Source organism: Megascapheus bottae, chromosome 8 (genome assembly GCF_031878675.1).
Source record: "Megascapheus bottae isolate mThoBot1 chromosome 8, mThoBot2.hap1, whole genome shotgun sequence".
Taxonomy (NCBI): domain Eukaryota; kingdom Metazoa; phylum Chordata; class Mammalia; order Rodentia; family Geomyidae; genus Megascapheus; species Megascapheus bottae.
The window spans coordinates 34,415,547-34,427,582 of NC_143516.1; the positions used below are offsets into that span (position 1 = coordinate 34,415,547).

Below are 12,036 nucleotides of genomic sequence, written 5' to 3' on the forward strand. Positions count from 1 at the left end.
GCCAGCAGTAAAAAGTCTTCAGACAGCATTATTACATTATTGCTTCCAGGCAAATGTGGATAGGGGAACCCTACACTCTCAGGTGAAAATGGGCACCAAAACAGACTCCAAGTCCCAGGAAGGCTGACCCTCCACAGTCAGCCCTAAAAGCAGGCCTCATATGTCATCATGATGAGAATCATATGGTGGATTTACTCTTGTTGTTTTGTTTAAAAAAAAAGTATGATGTGGATGGCAGCATCACACAGGGAGGATCAAGTCCACACTTTGTCCTGAATCAACTGCTACCACATGAGTCTTCTTGGTTAAGGCATTTGAGCCCACAGTGACAGAATAGATACCTGGATATACTTCTATGTAGAGGTCCTTAGAGATGTCCTCAGCCTGACCATGGTGTAAATCTGTGCACAGGTGCAGCTCCAACTTCCCTCTGTGATAACGGAAAACATGTGTTGCCCCTCCTTCCTCTGTCTTAGATGAATAATATTTCCCACACTGACGTGAAGCATAGTCCATGAATTCAGCCATTGTTCTGAAGGAAGCACTAAGGGATGGTTGCCTTTCTTCTCTTCGGCCAGCTCCGCTTCGCGAATGCCTCCGGCGTCCTCAGTATCCCACTTTATCTATACCTGATTTCCCCAAACACCATTTCATTTTTTCTTACAGACATACCTTTATCTCATATATTGAGTACTCGTGAATCAGCCTCATATACATGGTATTCAATTTCTGGACCTAATATCCTGGCCTTTGTAATTTCATGGTCCATAATCTTGTAATAACAAGCTCTGGATCACCTTAAAAATTAAAAAAACGAATTCCTAAATCTTGACCTCTCTGTGACCTGCACTGGCTTTGTTTATTCATTTTTTGTAAAAATCCTTTTCTGTTCCTGATTTTGTTTTCTTCTGTATTGCTTTAAAGTACATTGCTAAATTCTTTCTGGTCTGATGTAGTGTTACTCATATAGTATAATGTCGACTGTTTCCTTGCAGGCTGTTGGTGACTTTATCTGTCATATTCTTAGGATGCTGCTAAGCCATGGAATAGATACAGACTTCTTGAATAGTACCTGGGATTTGGGCCATTAGTTTCTATATTTTCATCCCTAAAAAATGAGGATTTTGTGAGGGTAACAATTTCCCCTCCACACACACACACATTTTGGAATTATGTAATTTTTACCTTGATGATGTATATTATCAATTGAATCTGAAGAAAGATGTATTGTTGAAGTAAAAGTTATTAATGGTGATGTGATCGCCAACAGTTTTTAGATTCTATAAACAACTCCTAGCCTGGAAACTACTGCAGTTCTTTTATTCATCTTTGAAGCTTGCAGTTGGACTTGCTGTCTTAATTCCTCACATCTATTAAGTATTTTGTGTATGTCATGTCATACTGTTATTTTTTTTAAACCTCATTAGCATGGCTCAATTTATGAAAAGCTTCTTCTTTCATATTTCCTTTATTTAATTTTATACCTAATGAAGATATTTACATCATTCTTATATTACCATATTGCTGACTCAGTTGAGTGTCATGTTAAAGCTAATTTAATTATTGATGTATTCTGCACAAGTGGTTTTTTTTGCTGTTTTTGAGTATAATGGAAATATATTATACAGAGTCACTGATGGCTTCATTTTAAGTGGGTGTTTGTATTTAAAAACCTGCTTTTGAATTCTAACATTTTTCTATGAACAAATGATTTTTGGACAAAACTGAATGGGACTAATAGCGTTAATATTTTTATTAAGATTCCTTTTTATTTTACAAGGTTTGTACATTTTGTGTTGTGTGTATTGTATATGTCATTGACAGTTCTGCTGCCAGCATATTTTTCAAGCAGGAAAATTTTTTACTTAGTATTGATTCTGTAACTCCTGACCTCTCTTCAAGTGAGTGTCCCATCCTACCAAATGAAAATTTTGTAGCATCTATCTTTTTCATGTGACCTGAGTACTCTCCTTGTTGTTTTGCCTGTTATAATTTCTTCAACAGGAATGATTTTAAAAATATTTTCTTTCATTGTTATGTTAAATATTTTAATTTGTTATCTTCATTAGACTAATACAATTGAAGCCAATGAAGAGTATCTAGAATGGTATTCCTGGAAAATTTTGGGGAGTATTTTTTATAAGTTTGTTTGTAAGTACATGAAACTTTTTTGACTTTGGTGGACTATGTGTAATTGGGCAGAAAATGTTTAAAAAAATACTACTAATTGTTAATGATCAGTTGCATTCCTTGTCAATGTCATAGCATGTTTCCAAGTCCTGTGGTGTTTTCCCCTTACTGAAATGATATGTGTATTTGAATGAAAGTAATTCTTCAAAGTGTCAAGTCAGTCTATAGTATACTGTTGTGTGTCCATGCCCAAGTTTTAACGACACCATGTAATAAAGCTCAATAGACCTTTGCTTGTGGAAGGAGAAGTAACTTAAGGAGGTTATTGCACCATCTCTTCAGTCATTTTGTAATTTGTATAGTTCTAAAGTGAATTTTATCTTAGATGGTGTGTGTTTATGTTATTCTACTTCCTGAGCAGAATTCCTCGCAGATCATGTAGTGCCCATACGAGTTTGTATATAAATATGGTTTGCCATAAAAGTAATTTTCTTGCAGGCTATTTGACGAAGTTGTTTTGATTGTTCTAAAATTTCACGTATACTTCTCTGTTTTTTTTTTGTAGTAATCAAGACCCTCCTATTTTCCAGTGGTATGATTAGATGCTAAGTTTCCTGATTTTTTGATTCCCACCTGTGTTTATCTTACTGTACCCATTTTACTCTTGACTTGTCAGAGATCTTGGGAAATAAGAAGGTAACCACTAGATCCCCTTTTAAGGATTCTACCTTATGTCCTTGTTGATGTTTCGTTTTGCTTATTTATTCCTCATTATAATTTAGAAGACTGGACTTCTCTACCTCCCTAACCCTGTAGTATATTTGAAGCACTAGGACCCATTCCCTGCATGGTTCTAATACCTGGTTGTTTGTATAATGCTGGGGTACTTTAGAAGACAGCAAAAGATATCTTTGAGTGTCTGCAGATGTCTGTATCCTGTTCTGAATTTGTTAGTGGGCTGACAAGCTCAGTTTCTTCGTTTTTCCATCTTCCTGTTATATCTAGTTCTTTATCATAACTTTCCTCCTCTCAACCACAATAAATAGATCCTGATGGATATCTGTCTTTGATCCCTGAGCTTCATAAGTAAACATTTCATTCCCGAAAGGAGGCAGACCTGCTGAGGTATGTTTTTTTAGGGAATTACTGGACAAATTGTTTTTTTTTCAGATTCAATGAATTTATTTGAAAGGAATTTTATTTTATTTTACTTCAGTGTAATTAATGCAACATTTGAATCTTCCTTTTCTTCAATAGTATATTTTTGTCAGTATATTTAGTGATAAAGTGATGGGTGTCCTAACATTAAAAAACTTAATTGTGATTTGTATGGAAATTTTGAAATCTACAAATGGTATGTATTTAAAATTATGATATTAAAAATGTGAGATTTGATTTGCATTTCTTTTATGACCAGAGATGTTGAGCATTTTTCATGTGTCTATAGGCCATTTTTGTTTCTTCTTCAGAGAAGACTCTCTTTAAGTCTTTGGTCCATCTTTTAATGGGATGGTTGTTTCTTTGGAGATGAGTTTTGGAGTGATTCAATTTTTAAGCTGTTGATATATTTTAGGTATGAGGCCTTTGTTCATTGTATGGTTAGTGAGGATCTTCTCCCATTCTGTAGGCTTCCTATCTATGTCATTTGCCATACAGAAGCTCTGCAGTTTAATGCAGTCCCAGTTATCGAGCCTTTCTCTGATTTTTTGTGTTTTCCTAATTGAGAAAGTTTCGACCTGTGCCAAGGAGGCCTAGTGTGTCTCCTATTCCTAAGATTCCACCTCACTCCAGTTCAAATGGCCAGGATGAAGAAAACTAATAACAACAGATGCTGGAGGGGATGTGGCCAGGAGGGATCACTACTATACTTTTCATGGGAGTCCAAACTCATTCAACCACTATGGAAAGCAGTATGGCAGTTCCTCAAAAGACTAAACATAGAGCTCCCCTATGACCCAGCAATTCCACTACTTGGCATTTATCCAACCATCCAGAAAGAAGGGCATACTAAATCCACTAGCACAATGATGTTCATTGCAGCACTATTTACCATAGCAAAGATATGGAAACAACCCTATGTCCCTCAGTTGATGAGTGGATCAACAAGATGTGGTATTTATACACAATGGAATTCTATGCTGCGGTCAGAAAGAATGACATCACCCTATTTATAAGGAAATGGAAAACCTTAGAGAAAATCATATTAAGTGAAGTAATCCAGACTCAATGGAACATAGGCCCAATAGTCTCCCTCATTTGTCATAATCAGTACAAATCTTGGGGTCTCCTAGCAAAGATTTACAGTAGAACAAAATCTAGAGACATTAGGCCAAATAGTATGACACTAAATGTAAGACCTCCTGGATAAGGAAACAAAAGCCATATAATGAGTGATTGTTGTCCTTAATGTATTATGTTATCGCTCATCTCTTTTGCAATCCTTTGGTTATCTCATATTGTTACAATATTTCACCCTGTTATCTGATATGTTTTATATGTGCTTTATTGGTTATTTGAAATTGGATAGGGAAGGGGGAAAATCAAGACAAGTGGGGGGAGGGTTGGATGGAAATGGGGACCATGTTATGAGAAAGGGTATCAATGTTTGTGAAGTAATGCACCTTCTATCTGGTGAATATAATGTAACCCTTCTATTAATCACAATAAAAATTATTAAAAAATTAAAATGTGAGATTTATAAACTTTATACACTCCTTATTTGTTCTTACTCTACTAACCGTACTTTATGTCTACTCACTAATAGAAAACCAAAGTAGAATTTAATATGTTTTCAAATTGTTTCCTTGTAGAAACTCATTGCATAAACATTGTATGTGGTTTTTCTCAGATTCATCACTGCTTATGACTACTGAGCTGTTGTGAGATCCATGGACTGGTTAGTTTTGTTCTTTTTTTCCATATATTTTTTATTGTAATAATAGAAAGGTTACATTATATTCACTGGATAGGAAGGTGCATTACTTCACAAACATTGATACCCTTTCTCATGACATGGTCCCCATTTCCCTCTCCCCCTTCCTCCACTCGTTTTGATTTCCCTGTCCAATTTCAAATAACCAATTAAGCATATATAAAATATATCAGATAACAAGGTGAAATATTGTAACAATATGAGATAACCAAGGGACAGCAAATGCTATTTGGCCTGACAAATATTACCTTACTGCATCTTCCTGCTTCCTGCAGAGATTAAATATCCTCTGCCTGGGAAGCTTGTGTGCTTGTATGAGGTATGCAGTTGATGTCTACTTGCTTTTCATTGGATGTCTATTCATTTTGTCCTAACGCTTTAAACTTCAAAGGTACACAGAAATATTTCCCCCCTGTCTTCTCTTCTGCCATTACTCCCCTCAGTGTAAGTAAGTTGTATATTTCCTTATTTCCTGTTGTGTTCTTTCTAGGGAATTTTGTTTTTCTTTCCTTCCCACTCTCCCTTTCTGTTACTGGTCATTAGAGTTGAATGTTTAGTTCATGGGAAAATCCCCTATTACTTGAGCCACACCCCCAAAGATCTGTTTTAACAGTTACTTATTGTGGAATTCCTGCTCCTTTCATAGGTAATTGCGCATGTAGATTGAATGTTGCTGTCACAAGGAAGATGTTTCTGCCCTGAGGAGCCCTGAAGATTCTGCAAAACCAGGACACAGAAATGCTTAACATGTGACAGCAGGGAAGTAACATTTGTTTACATTAGAAATTAGGGTATGCTTAAAGTCCCTTGTTTATGCACAATGAGGTTTGTAATATCTGTGTAATCAGATTCACCAAGGTTATGGATCCCCAGTCAGGGTGGGAGATGTTGACCTAGTATTTCTAGAAGACTTAAGTAAATGTACCATGTTACAGCTGCAATGATTTCTCTTAAATTAAGAAATGGCTTGCTTTACATACCATCTAGTCTCTGTGTCATCAAATCTACTCACTAGATATTCAAGACAAATAGCACATTCTTGATTGAGGCTGTTTCTGAGAAAATTAATCCCTGTGATGTTCCAGCCTTTTAAAAAGAGGTAGTAAATGGCCTGTGATATGTTTCTTTTGTATATACAACTGTTTAAACCCCTTTTCCATTTTCTTCTATGTTTATTTATTTGTTTATGTGTACAAACTTGGTAGTTAAAATTTGATTGATGAACATTTCATTAGTCATCCATGATTAAAAGGTGGTATGATACCATTTGCTACTTACTTATAAAATATAGTATTTAATATATTCTCAAACAGGCTGAATACTGTGTTAGTTTAAGAGAGGATTTCCACATATGCAGAGGTGTTAGAATCATCTAGCGAATGGAGGTTCAGGCAATGAGGTAGTATTTAGAAATGAGGCATAAATTTTTTGCTCTATATTTATGGAAATTGTTATGATGCCTATCTTTATTTTCCAATTTGGGTGCATAATCGAATTGTTTGGAGACAATTGAAAAGAATGATACTTTGCATCCTTCCGAGGATTGTCCAGGAAACTGTTTAAGAAAGGAAGAATGCAGAATAGGATGTACTTAGAACTCGGGCTACATTTCTGCATAATGTAAGGATTATATACTTTTCATTTTGCTTCCAGAACCAGAATTCCAAGTCTGGATTACCTAGCACCTGATCCTTTGCCCTGTCTTTTGGAGCTAGTTGCCTCCCTCTTTCCTATTTTAGTTGTAAGGAAAATAACACATTTAAGAGTGAATTTTTGCATGCTAATCATTGGAATTCTAGGGAGGATGGGTATTTTTTAGATTGACTTTTATCAGAAAAGCTCAGCCATCCTCAAATTAGAGATGAGAATTCACTGTGATAAGTTGCTCATGAATACATATAAACCATATATGTGTATGTACTTTAAATACGTTAGCGATGTGTACTTACAGACTCTTAATTGTGTGCATATGTAAATGAATAAGTAAGTGTGTAGCAGTTTGATAAATTTGAGTACTCAGAAATAAATTTATTTTCTGCATGTGTCAGTTTCTTTTCTCAAATCTTTTTCTCCTGTGTGTAACTGCTATCATGTATATGTTTGTTTTGGTGTTGTTTACTGTTTAATTGTATATAGGTGTGATAGAGGGATTTGAGGAGGATCCCTGAATTTGTCAATAAATTTCCTTGCTATTACCGAAGTTAAGTGGAAGGTAACAATAAATCATTCTTGAATATGAGCAGTGTGGTTCAATGAGTTGTGAGAGGCTTGTGTTGCTCCTTGATGTCTGTTGGGCCTGGGGAGATCTAGATTGCTACTTGACATGTTTGCTGTATTCCAGTTTTGATAGCATAGGGGAAATGTCCTGCTTGTTTGCTCCAGGTTGAAAGAAACATGTTCTATTACTTTTTGCAGATGAGCAGTCAGAAAGGCGCATAAAGGAGGGAAAGGATTTGGAAATACGTATGTGACAGCATCCTCAATGTGGTAGCATTCTTTGCTAAAGAAAGAAATGGTAAGATGTTACCTGGGAATCTTCTTTCAGGCATTTTGGGATAATAAGCATGTCCCATTCTTCATAGAAATGATATGTTTAACTCTAGGATAATTCAGCATCATACTGCTAGATTTTCATGTGGATATTTTCTAGATTCATAAGTGAAGACAGTAACAGTGGAGAATTTGTACCTAGTAAGATTTGAGTAGGATTGAGCTGATTCCCAATGAAAAGTATTTTTATAGCCAGGTGTGGTGTAATATAACAGTGAGACATGTGAACAGTATTCTAATTTTCTAAGGGTGTATTCGTATCCTTTGATGAGAAACATGTAAGTTCGACTTGGAACACTTGTTTAATAGGAATTATTTGGGGTTATATCTTTTTCACTATTCATATAATTTTGATCTTCATTTTCTTACTTTCATTCATTTCTGCATATCCCTTACTTTTGTTTCCATTTAGGAGAGGATAAGTGATTTGATAATTGTCCTGACCATCTACCTTGTAAGATACATACTCCTCCCTTTAATTATGGAAACATAATGAAAACTAGAAATATTTAATTTGATAGGCTAGAGCTCTCTTGTAAATTATTTCCTCAAAAAAAGGAACCTGAGCATCATTCATTGTATTCTGAAGATGAACTGTCATAGATATTTGTAGTATCTCACTATGCAGTTTACTTTGGCTTCAATCTCATGATTTACTTATTTTAGCCCAATTTTCCTGTCTTATAGGTATTGTCACAATGCCACACTTAGAAAAAGATGGCTGCAGTGATTACTTCACGGGGATGTCACTACTCAATATTGCAATGTACTGGGCATTGCACATATTCTACGATGCACATATTCTTAAGTACATTACACACCCAATGCAATGGTTAGGGAATAGCACATACGGGTTGAGTCTAGTGGATTGTAATTTTGAATGTAGTCTGCACAACTTGTTTACAGTTGATATCAACAGAAAACTATTGTGTTCCACAGTGAATGCTGTGAGGACAGAGATGCATGTAATTGTATATCACTAATGGTTCCTTCAAATAGACATTCAACCATTGAACATATCAAACTGCATATTAGAGTGCAGAATTTAAAAATAAGGAAGACTTATTTCTTTTCCTCAAACTTTAGTTTGTTGAGGTTAATAATGAATATCCTGAAATTAACAAGCTTTTGGAAAGTAGTAGGTTACTAGGTTACTGGGAAAGTGGTTTGAGTGTGCCAACATGTTACCCAGGGTATTATTTGTGTGGGATTTCAGAATGAGATTTTGACTGTGAAGGAGACATCTGCCTTCAGTTAGGGATATTTTGGCACTATGGTAGTTGATGTGTGACTAGTCTCTTGTTCTTTAGCTAGTCCATAGATTCAGAGAAACCAGAATGTCAAATGCTTTTGCTTTACTGCAATCCAGTATCTCTTGATAACGATTATTTTTTAATTTCTCAGCTGTCCTGGAGTTGTTGATGATGATCAGAGGCTGTATTGTAAAAGATAGTGGTGGGGATGTCACTTGCCAGTGCTGGGCTTTGATTTGTCTTTGCTTTTACCATGAAAATTCCTGATCTACCACTTTTTATTGCCTCCTGATTTTGGGAAAAATTGGCTAGTGCTGTAGTGTGCAGTACTTTCTTCCTGAATTGGCTAGTTTCATTGTAACAGATAGTGCTTCTCTCCTTACAGATCATTTCAATTTGATATTAAAGTCATCTTGAAGAATGATTTTAGAATAAAATACGTACAGAACGACTCTGCTTTGGAACTCAAATCTAAATAGAAGCAGTATGTTAAAGTTAGGGTGTGGGGATTCCTTTGGATATATTTGAGCCAGTCCCTATCTACACATGGCTGTATTGCCATTTTCTTTCCTCCACCTATTCTCCTTCACCTTGCTGTAAATTATACAATTTTTGAGCATTTTATATTTCATTGTTTATATTTTATTAGATAAAAATAGGTCATTCTTAAACTGGTCTTTCCAAGGGTTTAGGCCCCATTTCTTCATAATTTTGTTTTGCTGCCCCAATGCAATATCTGTGATATCTCATGAATATTTTGTATGTCTTATCTTTCAAAGCCATTTTGAAAATCTCTTCTGCATATTTTCATATGTCCTTTAGGTCCCCTGTGGAGAGAGGAATTTGTCAACTTTCAGTGTTGACATGATAGATTTCTGGACTCCAGTTATATGTTCCCATCTCCTGTCTAAGGTATTTGTTTGTATTCATTCTAGTTGGTATCTCTTATTGTATTTTTATCCCCAAATGAACTTGGTTTTAAAATGTAATGTACTTTTTCAAGTCTTATTTAAAGCAAAAAAGTTAGATATAAAAGGGATATTTTTCCTCTTCCTTCCCCCTCTCCTCCCCCTCTTCACACCCTTTAACTGTCTTTGAGGATCTCATGTTTAGTCTAGGATGGCATGCTCAATACCTTTTCCATTAAAATTTTCACATAAATTGTAGTGATTGATATGTACTTGTGCCACTTTTTGTACTGAGTTGGGTCCTTCTGACCTTTTTCCCCAGATGGTTCCCATCCTTAATCCAACTTAAGATCAGTCTCCCATTCTCAGATAGAATTGTAGATGGGTTCAATTCTGTGCATATTACCTGATTTAAAAAAAATTCTATCAGTCAGTTGTCTTCCTAATTGTTCTTATTGTTCTTTAACACTTGACTAGGTTCCAGATGACCAAAAAGCAGAACTTCCAAAAGCAGCAAAAGGAGCATCTGCTAGGAGCCAGCACGGAAGAAGTTTCAGCCCATATTCTGTCCCTCCATCTTCTAGCATCTTTCTTTTCTCTCGTCCCCATATGTACTTATCCAATGTATGTAACCCCATATCACTTGGTTACTGAGAATCTTTTTGAATTTTCATGTTATGTTTGAATCAATAAATTGCTCTTAACATAATTTTGTGTATTTAATTTTTCCCGAGATATTGAGAATCACAATATTGTTATTTTGCTCTTTTAAAATACAGTTCATGTTTAAAAGTCACTTTGAAATCTGTTTGTTTGGTTTTTTTTGCCAGTCCTGAGGTTGAGCTCAGGGCCTATGCACTGTCCTTGGACTTTCTCAAGGCTAGAGCTCTACCACTTGAGCCTCAGCACCACTTTATGATTCTTTCCTTTGTATCAAGTAATCGAACCTGGGCCTTCATGCGTGGTAGGCAAACACTCTACCATTAATCCAAATTCCCAGCCCATCAGCAGTCACTTTGAGATGTTGATTAAAAGTTAGATTCACGTTTGGAGGTAGACATTATTGGCTCATGACTATAACAGTAGCTGCTCAGGGGATTTCGGTCTGAGGATTAAGTTTTGAGTGGTTTAAAGCCAGCTTGGGAAGAAGAAAAGTCCTTGAGCTTTTTGTCACAAATTAAATATCAAAAGTCAAAATTGGACTGGAAAACAAAGTTGTACAACACTCACCTTGGGCACAAAGGCTAAGAAAAGAAACAGTGCTTATTATACTTAGGTCTTGTAAACACTTAAGTGTTAGGCTTATGATGATTTTGAGAATAGTTGTAACTGCAACAGAAGTTTTGAATAACAAGAAAATCATTACTATACATGTATATATACCAGTAAGTATCAGGGTTTGTATCCAATATGATTTGAAATTAAAATATTCCCTGCATGGTTATATAATAAAAGATATCAGTGTTTGCTGATCGGACCTTGTTATGGTTTTCTATGATTTGTTGTAGCAATTAATTAAATCTGAGGAAATAATGAAAATCCTTTTTTTACTTTATTAACGTTGATTTTTACATAATATTTTAAATGACAGGTTTAACAAACTAGTGTTGAAGAAGGGAATCTCTATTTACAATCACTGAGACTTAGTATTTAGAACTAAATCAAAATTAGGCTAAGGGTTTGTATGTTATAGAAACATTAATTTTAGAAAATAAAACATTATGTCTATAGCTTCATAGGTTTTTCTATCTATATAGTTATGTTTATATTTCCATTACCATGTCCTTAGCATTGGGTATGCAGATATTGAGTCCTCGCTCTTGTACTCTTTGGATTTAATAGGCACATATTAAGGATACCATGCACCTTTTGTTCTTTAGGTGTTGACTTGTCTCACTCAGCATGATTCACTCTAGATTCATCTACTTCCCTGCAAATGCCATTTTTTTATCTTGTCTGTTGGCTATGTAGAATTCCATTGTGTATATATACCACGTTTTCTGTATCCATTCATCTGCAGTAGGGCATCTGGATTGTTTCCATCGCCTAGCTATTATGAATATTGTGGAGATGAACATAGCTGAGAAGGTGTCCTTATCATATCTTGGGTTATGATGTTCAGGGTAGATGCTCAGAAGTGGTATGGCGGGATCGTAGGGAAGGTCTATTTTCAGTTCTTTAAGAAAACTCCACACTGCTTTCCAGCGTGGCTGAACTTGTTTACATTCCCACCAGCAGTGTAGTAGTCATAGTAATGTGACAT

General features: G+C 35.5%; 2 long non-coding RNA genes and 1 pseudogene across 2 annotated transcripts; 2 read left to right on the forward strand and 1 right to left on the reverse strand.

Moving 5' to 3' along the window:
• Window positions 1-208: 208 nt before the first annotated feature.
• On the reverse strand, window positions 209-564 carry LOC150059773 (A-kinase-interacting protein 1 pseudogene; annotated as a pseudogene).
• A 2,549-nt stretch (window positions 565-3,113) lies between these two features.
• Window positions 3,114-5,808, forward strand: LOC150059774 (uncharacterized). The gene is made up of 3 exons (XR_016536407.1): window positions 3,114-3,255; window positions 4,979-5,026; window positions 5,709-5,808. It is a non-coding gene; the product is annotated as an uncharacterized LOC150059774 (long non-coding RNA).
• A 744-nt stretch (window positions 5,809-6,552) lies between these two features.
• LOC150059775 (uncharacterized) lies at window positions 6,553-10,382 on the forward strand. Its single transcript, XR_016536408.1, has 3 exons — window positions 6,553-6,803; window positions 7,478-7,577; window positions 10,251-10,382. It is a non-coding gene; the product is annotated as an uncharacterized LOC150059775 (long non-coding RNA).
• The last annotated feature ends 1,654 nt before the right edge of the window (window positions 10,383-12,036 follow it).